Source organism: Acomys minous (genome assembly GCF_964271855.1).
Source record: "Acomys minous genome assembly, chromosome: 8".
Taxonomy (NCBI): domain Eukaryota; kingdom Metazoa; phylum Chordata; class Mammalia; order Rodentia; family Muridae; genus Acomys; species Acomys minous.
In genome coordinates this window covers 79,217,770-79,232,622 of record NC_140489.1, presented here as the reverse complement: position 1 = coordinate 79,232,622, position 14,853 = coordinate 79,217,770, and positions in this window count along the sequence as shown.

Genomic DNA, 14,853 nt, shown 5'->3' with positions numbered 1-14,853 from the left:
ACTATGCTTCCACTGGGCTCTGGAGGTGTGGGTGAGCTGGCTGTATGCATGAGAGCAGGAGAGCTGACCCTGCCTCCTGTCCACCTGTTGATGGACACACTGAAGGGCTAGTTGGAGCTGTGCTGGAGAGCTAGTCCTGCTGAGACACGGAGCACTGACCAGCACAGCTATCACACAGTCCCCAATCCAGTGCTCTGAGTTGGCACACCCCACAATCTATATCATCTGTGAAATGGTTGGGATATGCGAAAGGGCCAGACCTGCTGATCCAAACCTGAAGGATCTCCACAAAACAGTACAACAGGATATCAGTTGGAGTCCTGGTGAGCAGCCAACTGATGTCACAAAAGCCTGAGACCACGAACCAGACCAAATGACTCATTGCAATGAATAGTCACAAGGTAAAAATGTGCAAGGGTGGAGGGCAGATATGAAGGGACAGGGAGATTAGTGGGACTGGGGTGCATGATGTGAAACTCATAAAGAATCAATACAAAGTTAAAAAAAATGTATGGAAGGCCTTTCCTTTTTTTCTGTTCCTCAGGGGGAAATAAAAGGATTTGAAAGGAATAATAGGAGAGTGGAAGAAATGATATTCATATCTCACAGGTACTGAAGGCCATCACTATGCATGGGACCATTCTGAACAGATGATCTCTTCTTAGATTTTATATATGTATATATATATATATATATATATATATATATATATATATATATATATATATATCAATGATACTTGAAACTGTAGTTGCCACTCTCTCTGGATCTTTCCTCTGTGTAATTCTATTACTTTGTTAGAGGCGTAAGCAATTCTATACTGAAGAGACATTCCTTTCTACTTGACCAAGTTTTGTCATCTTAGTGGTATAATTGTTATGGTAGATTTTGATACAGATGAGAAAAATAGGTCATTTTATCTTGAAAAGTTTCAACTTCAGTGAGACAGGCATTAATCAGAATAAAGAAGAAATCCTCAGAAGGTAAATCCTAGAAGCTTTGGAAAATTACTCACTAAATCACTCCACATCCAGAAATGGCTAACCAATATAATTTGCTGTCAATTTCTTCTCCATTTCTGATCATTTCCCCCTGTATATTATATTCTATGAGACCCAGTAGAATTTTTAAAAATATTTAAATACATTTAGAAAATATTGTTAGGATGCTAACATTTCCAATAAATTTGGAATCACCTACCTTTTGATACTTTTTATAGGAAAGGGAAGACTTTGCTCAAGGATCCAGCACTCCAGCATCTGAATAATAGACACACAAGCACAGCAATTGTTCCGCATGAAATATTCAAGTAGAATATTTGAGGAGGACAATTCCCAGACTTTGGAATGGAATTTGTGGATGTTTCAGATGCCCTAACACCCACCTCCTTCACACATTCTGGAAGCACAGGTTCTCATATACTGGGGTCTCAAAGTTTTTCAGTGAGGATGCAGATCCATTGTCAGCCAAGTGTTGACTCCCTTGACAACAGGCCACTCTTGATTGGACATTTCTCAGTCCTGCAACCACACTACAGACATTTAGCTAGCTACCGACCAGTTTGCAAGCATGTCCTATGGCCTATTACTTACCATCGACAAAAGCAAAATCTTGAAAATACACAGTTCTTTTGAGGTGGGTCCAGCCTTGAGCGAGACAAGTGGAACAGGCTCTAAAGACTTTTTCTAAAGCCTCACAAAAGCCCCACCTTATCCCAGCCACTTGTCAGGATTTTACAGAGACATTTGAAATCTTTCAACAATGAAGTCCATCCAGTTATAACTGGGCTGATAAAAATTCTGTTTATGTGCCCTGGAGTGTGCCCTGGTTTCTATCACAGTTTTAGTGTGCTCATGAATGGCAGCACTTGTGTCTGATTCTCCAAACTTTCTGCCAAGAAACTGATTTTATACATTTTCAAAATTTGTTTCTCTACCTCCTGAAAGCTAACTGCAGGACCTGGCCTGGACGCAATTTTGACATTTCTTTTTCAAATGTACTTACTCTTATATCTCAAAATGACCTCAAAAGAATAAATAATACCTAGTGGGGGTTGGTGACATAAATCTTCTTCATTCTGCCTAATGCAAGTTCATGCCAAAGGAATATTATAGCTATACTGCTGTGGATCCTGGTGACAATGAACAACTTCATCAGATGTCAAATCTTCAGAAGGTATAACTACTTAATGTGGACACAGGTTTATGTTTTCTTGACTTGTTATAAAAAACATAGTGAACTATTTTCTCTAGAAATTGCATAATGTATTACAACACTACCAAGGAGAATACCTTTTTTGCAAGAGTTTCAAATATGCTAACAAATGAACAATAGAGCATTTTAGTTATTTGGCTCACTTAACTATTTTTATCTTAGGGAAAGCAGGTGCAGTGAATGGGGGGTGGTCAAAGCAAGAATCAAACACATGGTAAGTGGGTTTCAATGGGGTGATGAAACAAAGTAACAGGCTTTGGTGAAAACACTGATGAGAAAAATCTTTAATGGGGAAATAATTTCACTGAAGCCTTATATCTAAAAATTAACCAATAAAACAAATACATCTTTAAATTCTCAGACTACATTATTTATGTATTAGGGTTCATGATTATATGTACACACACAACATTCTGTAATATTTTAAAACGACAGTCCTGGCATTGAATGATGAAAATCACAACTCCAAGTAGGCACAGGCATTTTCTTAAGCGCTAAGAGAGATAAGAACAGTAGCTGCTTTATAGGTTTGTAATGAAAATCAAATGACTTAATCTTTGAAGAAGACTCAGAAGAATGCATAGCAAGTGGTCAATATTCATTACTGTATCACATTTAGATAAAATGGTTTTGTCAATGAAGGAAATAGAGACAGATAGCAAGCATTGGATCTCCACAGCTGACTTTACAGATATTCATTATAAAGGAGTCACTAATATAGCATAGTATCTGAATACACATAACTAAGATTACAGCTAACGAAGATAAATGAAAATAATGGAGAAAAAATTAGGATATTTATGTGTAAGTGATTGTAGTTGCAATTAATATGACTTTCTAGAAACAACAGCTAAGATATCCCAAATTAAGTGGCTTACCAAAGAAAAACCATTGCAGGGCACAGCTGAACATTGAGTTGAGATCTTCCGACTGTGACAGTGATAAAGCAATCTTTTGGGTGTATGCCCAAGAGTGGTATAGCTCGGCTTTGAGGTAAATTGATTCCCAGTTTTTTGAGAGACTGTTATATTGATTTCCATAGTGCTTGTACAAGTTTGCACTCCCACCAGCAGTGGAAGAGTGTTCCCCTTGCTCCACATCCTCACCAGCATGAGCTGTCACTTGTGTTTTTATTTATTTATTTATTTTTTATTAATTCACATTTTATATATCAATAGTTATCCCATTCCTTATATCCTCCCATTCCTCCCTCCCTCCCGCATTCCTCCTACTCCCCTTCTCTATGACTGTGACTGAGGGAGACCTCCTCCTTGTATATATGCTCATAGGGTCTCAAGTCTCTTCTTGGTAGCCTGCTATCCTTCCTCTGAGCACCACCAGGCCTCCTCATCCAGGGGACGTGGTCAAATATGGGGCACCAGAGTTCATGTGAAAGTCAGTCCCCACTCTGCGCTCAACTGTAGAGAATGTCCTGTCCATTGGCTAGATCTGGGTTGGGGTTTGATGTTTACTGCATACATATTCCTTGGCTGGTGTCACAGTTTGAGCAGGACCGCTGGGTCCAGATCCGCCTGCCATACTGTTCTTCTTGTAGGTTTCTAGGACCCTCTGGATCCTTCTATTTCCCTATTCTCCCATGCTTCTCTCGCCTAAAGTCTCAATAGGATGTCCTCTTTTCTGTCCCATTTTCCTGATAAGTGAAGACTTTGATGGGACATGCCCCTTGGGCTAGTGTCCATATATAAGTGAGTATATACCATTTGACTATTTCTGCTTCTGCGTGAACTCACTCATGATGATCATTTCTAGTTAAATCCATCTGTCCACAAATTTCAGAAATTCCTTGTTTTTCATAGCTGAGTAGTATTCCATGTCACTTGTGGTTTTGATCTTAGCCATTCTGACAGGTGTAAGAGGGAATCTCAGAGTTATTTTTGTTTTGCATTTTCCTGGTGGATAAAGGTATTAAACATTTCCTTGAACTTTCTTCAGCCATTTGAGATTCCTGTATTGAGAATTCTCTATTTAGATCTGAACCCTGTTGCAGGAAGTTTTCCTCCCTACCCCAAGCTCCTGGAATAAGGACTCATGAGACGTATTAAATATTATACAAATACCTAGGCCATATAGCTAGGGTTTTCTCTGACTAGCTAATACTTTAATAACCCATTTATATTAATCTACATTCTGCCATGTGGCTGGTTACCTGTGCTCAGGTAAAATGCATTCATCCTCTTCACATCTTGCTGGCTGAAAATCTCATGTGCCCTTTTCTATCCCAGAATCTTTTCTGTCTGCCAGATGTCCCATCCATTTCTTGCATCAACCATAGACCACTGGTTTTTTAGTTGACAGGTGTTGCATCCATACAATACATAAGAGATTTCTTCTACAGTGCCCCATTTTAAATATTGGATTATTTTGTTTGTTGTTGTCTGGTCTCTCGAATGCTTCATATATTTTGGTATTAGGCCTATATTGGGTATGGAGTTGGTGAAAATCTTTTCTCATTCTTTAGGCTGCTGTTTTGTCCTACTGATGGTATCCTTTTCGTTATAGAAGCTTTTCAGTTTTTTATGAGATTGACATTTATTAATTGTTAAAGCCTGAGCTGTTGGTGTTCTGTTCAGTAAGTTGTCTCCTTTACCAATACTTTTAAGGCTGATCCCCACTTTCTCTTTGTTGGGTTCAGTATATCTGGTTTTATACTGAGGTCTTTGATCTACTTGTACTTGAGTTATGAGTAGGGTGATAAATATGCATCTATCTGCATTCTTCTACATGTACACATTTTATATAAGCAAAGACATTAAAAATGCTGCAATGTAGAGGGTATGCCAAGGCTTACAGTTTAGGTGTCATTAGAAGCTGAAGGCAGTGTCACTGTCCACAATACATATACCATCTCATCAATAAATAGGTCTATCCTTCAACCACTTTCTCTAAATAAAGTGTAATTGACATCTTGAGTTTCTTGAACTCAACCAGTTACTTTTCAATTTCCACAACTTCCTTAGTGAACCTTCTAAACTGGTCCCATTTCCTTTCAAGTCAGGAAGCTTCACTTTAATTCTGGGAGCCTTTAGTTCATAGTATCTGTTTCCAAACTCTGGATGCTCTCAGTTCCCTATAAAATTCTAAAGGAATTCTCTCATTTATCTTTTATGGCTAGCCCAGTGCTTTTCTAAAATCATATTGTACACATTCCCATAAACTAAAGTTCTGACACTATGGCTTACTTGATCTGTCTCTACAGTATGGGACTTGCCATCATCTACTTTACAAACATTACTTGAGAGCTATAGATTGTTTAATTCATCTAGGACAAGCATTCAAGTTCTTCAGAATCCATTCTCAACTCCCAGTTGAAGCCATGTATTCCACTGACGCATGAGTGTGATTCTCCAAAGAAATGGAGTGGTGAGCTAGGATTGAACGACCATGTTCTGTGCTCCAGAACTCCTGTAATGTCCTGTACTGAAATGCTTAATGGACACTCTGAACGAATGAATGAGAGAGGAAGGGGGGGATATATGCTTATTTCTGAATCCAAATCTTGGTCTCAGTCATTTAAAATCTGAGCTGTTCTTGAAGGATTAGTTCAAATGCCGTTGGATGCTTTTTATGTACAACATGAATGGTTTGCTCCAATCAGAAGAAAATGATTATTTTTCACATTTAATAATGTCTCTGTCATTAATCTGGTACATAATATTTTCTTCCTTTTGAAAAAAAATTCATATTTTGATATTTGCTAGAAAATGAGCCTCCTTTTATATAATCATATATGATTATATAATATATGATTATATAATATATGTTTTATATATATATATAATCGGAATTGCATTACAATTATGCTACATGGGGTTCCATTTGAGCAGTGTTATTCAAAGTACCCTCAAGTGGTGTCAGTATGATAAATGAGTGGGTGGAAGGACAGAAAACCAAGTAAACGAAGCCTGAATGCTCTCCGTGGATTCTTGATAGCATGCCATGGCCCTGTCTCTAGTCAGCCAATTCTTCTCATTCCTTTAAACACCCTGAGACATTTCCAAAAAAAAATTAAGAGCTTTCTTTATGAATGGAAAAACAAGCCACATACACATAATAAAAAGTAAGTTTATTTTAAATAGCAAAAGGAAAAGCACAGCCTTTATTGAAAAGAGAAAACATTAAGACTTAGTTAAAACACTTTTTCTTTACAAAAAAAAAAAAGTCAACCTTGGCCTTCAGGTGAAAGCAAAAATGGCCTTGACGTGACAAAACAGTCTAATGTGACAAAATGCCAAAAGAGATACAATGTTTGCTTTCAAAATAAACTAGAAAAATATGAAGAAAGCTAGCCTTAAGGTACATCATCTTCTTGAAAACCACAACAATGTTTCTCCCAAGAGAATATCTATCTCCCTGCGATGAATCTACTACTAGAAATTAATGACTCACACCTAATGTTCTGGGAAAATCTAGAGGATGGCAACAAATGTACAGACTGTTTCTGGCAGTTTCTCCATCATACTCTTGCCCAAAATGTAATTGATTTTTTAAATTAAATCTCATTTTTCTCCATTAAGATTTTTAAAAGGTTTATTTATTTTATGTCTATGAATGTTTGCGTGTGTGTGTGTGTGTGTGTGTGTGTGTGTGTGTGTGTGTGTGTGTATGAGTGTGTGTTGCCTGTGGGGGGGTCCTCCTGAAACTGGAGTTATAGGCAGTTTGAACCATCATGTGGGTACAGGAAACAGAACCTAGTTATTTAAAAGAGCAGCAAGTGCTCTTAACTATTGAGCCATATTTCCAGCCCCTACCATGTTGTTCTTTTTTATATTTTTATTGAATGTCTGTGATTTACAAGTCATGCAACAAAATCCTTCTCCTCCTCTCAGTAAAATAAAACAAACAGACAAACAAAAAGTTTTGTCACAGAAGCTGTAGTGTATCATGCAGTATAGCCTTTTGTCCACATATGTTTACTTTCAAATGTTCATTGCTACAAGTCACGGGTCTGGCTGGAGGCATACACTATCATTACCGGATCCTCACTGGGACTGTTGTCCCATTCTTGCTGCGTGTCAAGGAGATTCTCAATCTTTGAATCTGCAAGTCTAGCCCCTTCATGTGTTTCAGCAGGTCATACATGGGGTAGATGTTAGGGTGAGGTTCACTCAGAGCCCTGGATCAAGACCCTCTCTGCTGTCCTCAGGGCAGGGCCCTCTTTCCCGCTCCCATGTCATCAGGGCAGGGCCTGCTCTCCTGCTCCTATGTCATCAGCGCATGGGGCTGGCTCACCCACTCCCATGTCCTCAGGACAGGGCAGGCTCACCCACCCCCACATCATCAGGGCAGGGCCAGCCTACTTGCTCCCATGTCCCCAGGGCAGGGCCCGCTGTTCCACCCCCATGCCATCAGGGCAGAGCCAGCGAATTCACTCCCGTGTCCTCAGGGCTCTCTGGCTCCTGCATCCTCAAGACAGGGCCAGCTTTTAGTCTCCCATGTCCTCAGCGCTGGCTCATCTGCTCCCACATCCTAAGGGCCACATGGCCTGTTCTTGTGTCCTCAGGGTCAGCTCTCCTGCTTCCATGTCCTCAGGGCCAGTTCTCCTACTCCTGTTCAATTTGCCAGATTGTTGCTGGCCATCAAGGCCTGGATGACCTCCTACTCCTGTGAGTACTGGATCTTTTTTTTTTTATTAATTTATCCTTGTTACATCTCAATGGTTATTCCATCCCTTGTATCCTCCCATTGCTCCCTCCCTCCCATTTTCCCCTTATTCCCCTCCCCTATGACTGTGCCTGAGGGGGACTTCCTCCCCCTTTACATGCTCATAGGGTATCAAGTCTCTTCTTGGTAGCCTGCTATCCTTCCTCTGAGTGCCACCAGGGCTCCCCCTCCAGGGGACATGGTGAAATATGAGGCACCAGAGTACGTGTGAAAGTCATACCCTACTCTCCACTCAACTGTAGAGAATGTCCTGTCCGTTGGCTAGATCTGGGTTGGGGGTGAAGTTTACGGCCTGTATTGTCCTTGGCTGGTGCCATAGTTTGAGCGGGACCCCTGGGCCAAAATCTGCCTATCATAATGTTCTTCTTGTAGGTTTCTAGGACCCTCTGGATCCTTCTACTTTGCTATTCTCCCATGCTTCTCTCATCTAGAGTCCCAATAAGATGCCCTCCCCTCTGTCCCAGTTTCCTGGTAAGTGAAGACTTTCATGGGACATGCCCCTTGGGCTAGTATGCAGATATAAGTGAGTATATACCATTTGAGTTTTTCTGCTTCTGAGTTAACTCACTTATTATGATCATTTCTAGGTCAATCCATTTGTGCACAAATTTCGGGAATTCCTTGTTTTTAATACCTGAGTAGTATTCCATAGTGTATATGTACCACAGTTTCTTTATCCATTCTTCTACTGAGGGACACTTAGGGTGTTTCCATGTTCTAGTTATTATGAATAAGGCTGCTATGAACATGGTTGAGCAAATTTTCTTGTGTGCTGGAGCATCTTCTGGGTATATTCCAAGGAGTGGAATAGCTGGGTCTTGAGGAAGCCCTATTCCCAGTTTTCTGAGATAGCCCCAGATAGATTTCCAAAGTGGCTGTACTAGTTTGCATTCTCACCAGCAATGAAGGAGTGTTCCTCTCTCCCCACATCCTTACCAGCATGTGGTGTCGCTTGAATTTTTGATCTTAGCCATTCTGATGGGTGTAAGAGCGTACTAGATCTTGTGGGCCATCAAGCAGGTGGCAAGTGGAGGCACCTGAAAGTGCCTTCATTGAGTAGCTCACAAAAACCATTGATGTTGGCCCAGCTCAGCTTCTTGTCCCTGGAGAACTTGTGGCTCTGTTGATTCGTGCCTCCTGAGCCTCTGGTTTCATCGTGTGCTCCCCCCCGCCACGGGTACCCACCTCAGTGCTGTCCCTAGTATCCACCTCTACACGATTGAGCTCTCAGAACTGAACATGGCCCTTGGTCCATGAGAAGAGGTCCATGAGGCCTGTGGTGTGGGCAGTGCAATCTTCGCTTGGGCTCAACTGGAACAGCATCCTCTCCTCAAATGCCATCTCCTTGACCTGCACTGTGCTGGGCCGCAACCCTAAAATCGGTGGCAGCGGCAGTAGCCCAGGGTCCCTAGGGGCTCACCTGAGGGTGATACCGTGGTCCTGCAGTGGGAGGGCATGGATGATCCACATGACAGAATTTCTTTCTTTCTGAGAAACACCAGCACTGTATGGTCCTTCAGTGGCTGTGCAGTCTCTGTTATTCTGAGGATCAGACACAGTGTATGATTGACGCCATCTTGGATGATCTTGGCTTGGGTATTTCTAATACATTCTGCTAAGTATTTCCTCCCAGTCAAGCTGCTGTCAGGGTGAACATTTCTGTGTAGCTCTGGAACACAATCATCCTCCTCAGAATGCATGGAGGACCTCATATTTCAAACCCTGGCCCTGTGCCCCATGCCCTCTGTGTGGCCCCACGACTGCCTTGAGCACCCTACCATGTTTTTAAAGGCACATAACAGTTGAGTTTTACTTTGTTAGACTTCTTTAGGATTTATTTTCTATTACTGTATCCTCAAGTAAGAAGACAGTTCATATTTTCTTTTTTTATGTTTCTGTTTAGTCTTTTTAAAAAATTAATTCATTCAGACAACATCTCAATTGTTATCCCATCACATGTGTCGTCCCGTTCCTCCCTCCCTCCCGCTTTCACCCTATTCCCTTCCCCTAGGTCTATGACTGAGGGGGATCTCCTCCCCCGCTATATGGTCATAAGCTATCAAGTCTCATCTTCGTAGCCTGCTTATTCTTTCTCTGAGTGCCACCAGGCCTCCCCATCAAGGGGAAGTGGTCAAATATGGGGCACCAGAGTTTCTGTCAGAGTCAGACCTCGCTCTCCACATCAGGTTCATATTTTCAATTAGGTGATAAGTTCAGGAGATTGAGCTGTAACCTCACTCCCTGCTCCCTGCCATTTTAAATTGTCAATATGTCATTTATTGATGACATACTCATTCCTATGGTAGTAACTAAATGTTCCTTTCATTTGGGTTATACATTTCTAGTCATTCTGTAAGATGGGTTTTACATTAGTATCTCCACATTTAGAGCCACGATTTCATTAAATATTTCATTGCGTTATCTACATTATACCCACACCACTTAATCTTCAGCATGGAACAATGGTAATTAGGATTATAGTTAAAACTGTGATTTAAAAGCCATTTTCCTGCTCTCCTTTCTGTAGCTCTGTAAAATACCCCAACCAAAAAACAAAACAAAACAAAACAAACAAAAAAAAAAACAAAAAAACCCAAGACAACACCTTAGGGAAGAAAGGGTTTATTTGATCTACAATTCCTCAGTGTATTGCATCATTGTGAGGAAGTGAAGGCAAGAATTTAAATGTCACATCATCCAAAGCCAAGAGGAAAGAGGTGTAAACATGTCTTTTCTTTCTTACTGCTCTGAGCTAGCCTGCTTCTTTCTTACACAGTCCTGGACCTCAGCCAAGTGAATGGTGCTACCTTCAGTGGGTTTTCTTCCTATATTAATCAATGTCAAGACACTATCTCTCCAGTACATAGACATATCCACAGGCCAAGGTGCTCTAAGTAATTCTTCATTAAGACTCTTTTTCTGGGGGATTCTACGGTGTGTCAAATGGATAGTTAAAACTATCCCATATAGCCATTAAGTTAAAAATAACAAAAACAAATCTGTTAACTTGATTACATTTAAAACTATAATCTGTTAGCCAGAGAAAAGGTTTAAAATTTTTGTTTGTCAGAGGAAAATGTTTTTGTTATAGTTTGTACAGATGGCCAATGAAGACTAAAATGTGAAAACAGAGCACAGAAATCTTACTTAGAATTAGATTTTAACAGAAAAATCTCAGTTGTGGATAATTCAAGAACTAGAAGAGAGAACACATAAAATAAGCTTATATGGTCTTTCCTTTTGAAAAGAAAACATTGGAAATGAAATAACTTTTGTGTGTATGTGCATTCTGGGAAGAATGGGTTGGCAAAGAGACAGAGAAAGCATCCTACAGCTTCTAATGGCTATCTCTGAAACAGTTCTAGATAAAAGATAGATGACATTTACATTAGTCTATAAAATAAATATTCATGAATATATGGTGATAAAGTTGTATCTTTGAAAAGTTAGAAGAATAAATATAGACAAATCTACCATGTGAAAAAATTCTATATAACTGGAACAATTCTGTTAAAAAAAAGATATATTTTCTCAAGGAAATGAAATATAAGCCCTGCACTGCCAGTCTTTATGTGGCACCTATCCACAGTGATTCCCTCTAAAACTGTAAGTATGGAGTAGGAAAAGAAAGAACAACATTAGAAAGAAGAAAGATGTTCAGCCCACCACCTCACTGTGTCCCACTCATTGCCAGGGATGCTCTCTTTCAAATTCATAGCCCCACCCACAGTTAGAACAGGATCAGATGACCCCAGAGTATAGAACTTTCCATAAAGCAACTTACCAGTACCGTGCAAAATTGTCAAGGTCATCAAGAATAAGGCGAGCCTTAGACGATGTCAGGGTGGAGAAGAACCAAGGGGTAGAAAAACGGAATGGAAAACCATATCCTGGATAGTAACCTCAAACAGAAAGAGCACCTTAGGCAAGTTCCAAGAAAAATCTGACCAATTTATTAACGTCTCACATATGAGCTTCAGATGATAACCATGCCTCCATACTGTTTTATTACTTGTGACAAATGTGTCATACTAATGTAGAATTTAATGGGAGAGACTGGCTAGTAGGCTGTATCGAAAGTATATGATCTTTGCAACTCTCCTGCAATCCAAAAGTATTTTAAAAGGAAAAATACATTTTGTATAAAAGCAAAATGTCATATTTGATTTGAATCTTTCCTGAGTAGGATTCTAATATTCACAGCGCAGGCATCAAATATAATACGTTTTGAAAGGGATGCCACACACTTTAGCTGCATCAGTCTTAAACCGCAGGGCAAACGATGAAGAGGCAGATAGTCCCAAGAGGCCGTTAACACCAGAAAACATTTCCTCAAGCAATCTGAAGTCTGATCTTTGACAGCTCAGTAGCTACTTCAGATTTTATGAGAATTCGGGATGGCTATTAATACAAGCAATAAAAGGAAATCTCCTGAAATCTTAATGTTGGACTGTCTTTCTATTGTCTTTAGACCAACACAATACGTTTCCAACAAGTGGACCATTTACTGACCAGTCCATTCCCTTGTGCCTTCCACACAGATACAAAGCCAGTCCCCAGTTCTATGAGCATGACAGAATCAGAACCAGTGTTTCAACATTTATTTATATGATCAAAGTCTCAAATTGGAAGAACTGCAGGTTCCATATGAAACTAATATCCCCTTGAAGGAGCTGCTGGAAAGATCTGATCCAATTACAACAGAAGTTAAATTCCCAGGCTTTTCACAGTGGCTAGATTGTCACTCATGAAGAGGAGCCAAACACAACCCTCTTGATTTGGTAACAGCATCCCTTGGATTGTCTGTATTTTGCTTTGAGTCAGGCTGGTCTGTTGAACTCCTTTAAGATCTGGGACTGATTTTCAGTAGCACGTATAAGTTGGGACCAAGAAAATGGCTTAAAACTGAAAAACAACTTCAGTTAACCCTGCATAACTCATACAGAAGCAGTTTTTTGCTTTTTGTTTTGCAGTATTCAGGAAGGCATGTAAACAAAAGAACACCCCAAATATGCATAGTTATTATGTCTAAGGTGAAATCAAAAACCATTACTCACTGCAAATGTACTGTTCTGATATACTAAGAAAGTCAACCTCTCTAACACTTTTCTGAAATAATATGGCTATGTGGGAGTGAAAATGACTTGGTGCCTGGGAAAGATGGAGAAATTCTGTTGAGAAATGTAGATACTGGATTAATACAAAGACACTTTAATTAGATAACCTTTCCCTCTGACTTCTCCAGTGGACATTGTGACTTTCCCAACTTTTTTGGGGGAGCTGTGGGGGGTTTTGAGACAGTGTTTCTCTGTTGCCCTGGATGTCTTAGATTTTACTCTGTAGACCAGACTGGTCTTGAACTCACAGAGATCTGCCTGCCTCTGCCTCCCAAGTGCTAGGATTAAAGGGGTACACCAGTGACTTTTTCAATTTAATTATAAATCATGTGCCATACTTTCTCTACTTTAAAGTACATATACTAAATTACACAACACAAGTCATTTTATTGACTTTCTAGAAAGCAGCAAGAGTGAGCTTGTCAGTGGTGATTGCACTTATAGCCACACAATCAGGAGTCACAGAAAGTTCTCGGAGACTCTAAGATCTCTAGACGGGGCTCAGCTAGCGTTACAGGGAACCCATTTTATGCTTCGAGAACTCCACTCTTGTTCATTACATATCCTGTTGCTGAACCCTGAGTAATAAATAATATGTCTTCAAATGTATTTCTCTCACAATTCATTTTACAATGATCAGAAACGACATTTTGAAATTATGCTATTCCAGAATGTAACTAGGCATGAATGCACCCTTATGATTAATTTTGATAAAGACACTTCTTCCTTACTCTCTGTCCCTCACTAAACATGCAATTTCAACGAATGCTTGTGTCTGTATGCAAGATGGATCTACATTCCCAGATTTCAAGTTAGTGCCCAGGCTTTGCCATCTGTTTCCCCATTTTATTTGCCTAAATTAAATAATGGAAGATAAGATTAAATAGTAGAAGTCAATGTAAGAGAACATAAACATGAAAATGGGGCTCCCTTGTTGACAAGTGTGGTTCAATCCCAGCTCTCAGAAGAATATAAAGACCTATGGACATGAATTTAAAGTCTTCAAGATTCATTCTAGTTTTCCCCTGATCATCTGAGATGTAGGATATCCAAGAATTATTTTAGCTGGTATGTTCCAATATCTTACTATTCAACATGCTATTTCAAGATTTATGTTTCATTTTTTAATTGAGGCTCTGAAAATGGCAAACAACAGGTTTTTAAAAAATTACTATTGTTTCAAATCATTAATTTAATATTTTTTATTAGAATTAATTAAAGAGAGAGCAAGAGAGAGAAGAGAGAGAGAGAGAGAGAGAGAGAGAGAGAGAGAGAGAGAGAGAGAGAGAGAGAGAGAGAGAGAGGGAGGGAGGGAGCACTCAGTGGGGAAAATGCTTGTTATACACACACACGGACTGGAATTGGATCCCAAACACCTAAACAATAAGTTGGGGTGGTGGTGTGAACTTATAATCCCAGTGCTGGGGAGTCAGAGATGTGAGGATCCCTGAAACTTGTTAGACAATCAATCAAGATGACTCTGTAAGCTTCAGGTTCAATGTGAGAGCCTGCCTCTAATATTAAGATGGCAAAGAACTGAGGAAGATACTCAACACTGACCTCTCACCTCTGCATGCACACACACAAGTGCACACTAGGAATATCTCTACACACAGAAATAAAAATAAATAATTATGGAAAAGAATTTTCCCCACGTATATGACATTCACTTCACAGTATATTTCTAAGCAAAAGAAATAATAAATTAATTATTCCATGTAGGAGAACAGAGGATACAAAAGAGGAGTAAAATCCAAACTCATTGCTTAAGTAGTTGAAAGCCTATTAGCAGAACCAGAGAAAACAAACAAAATCAAGCAAATAAAAACAACTGTGATAA